Here is a 627-nt window from a genome sequence, read left to right on the forward strand (position 1 = left end):
CCGTGGGAAAAAAAAAAAAAAAAAAAAAAAAAAAAAGGCAGCCCGACAGAGTTAACTCAGCCGCTGCTGCTGGGACAATAGAGCAGAGCTTAGGTATTAAAAAGGCGAAAGGGGCGGGAGGAGGGGAATCCCTGCTCTGAACCTGCACTCAGGGATTTGTTTTATGCAGGCCTAGACACAATTTGCGTTTCTATCCATCACACGGACGTGTTGAAATTAACTTGACAACTGGTCCGGCTGCCTCCGCGCTGAAGCGGCCGGGAGGCGGGGCGGGCTCCGCAGAAGGGACCGGCGCGGGGGCTCGCAGGCCGGCCGGCGGCGGGGGCTCCCGGGAAGCCCGCTGTTTGCTCCTCGGTATTTGATCACCGCGATCGAGATCACTCTGTTATTTTAGTTGCCAAGTTTCTCCCTCTCTCCCTCTGCCTCTCCCCCCGTACCTGTATGCCCTTATTAATATTGCTCGTCGCAGTAGGCTGACTTGAGTTGAATTTCCACATTCCTGAGCCCCAGCCGAGTCCTTACCTGTCGAGCTACAAACCCTTTAAAGATCCTGTCTTTGCATAGCTGCGGGATTTTTTTTTTTTTTAAATGATCAAGAATGCATAAGGGGAGTTGCAATCCAAAAAC

At 52.0% G+C, this 627-nt stretch overlaps 1 protein-coding gene across 1 annotated transcript in view; it reads left to right on the forward strand.

Annotated features, from left to right (window-relative positions):
• WNT7B (Wnt family member 7B) overlaps nt 1-627 on the forward strand; it is a 95,537-nt gene that overhangs the window by 544 nt on the left and 94,366 nt on the right. The gene's annotated exons all lie outside the window — the stretch shown is intronic.

This window comes from Aptenodytes forsteri, unplaced genomic scaffold (assembly GCF_000699145.1).
Source record: "Aptenodytes forsteri isolate BGI_AS27 unplaced genomic scaffold, ASM69914v1 Scaffold277, whole genome shotgun sequence".
NCBI classification, from domain to species: domain Eukaryota; kingdom Metazoa; phylum Chordata; class Aves; order Sphenisciformes; family Spheniscidae; genus Aptenodytes; species Aptenodytes forsteri.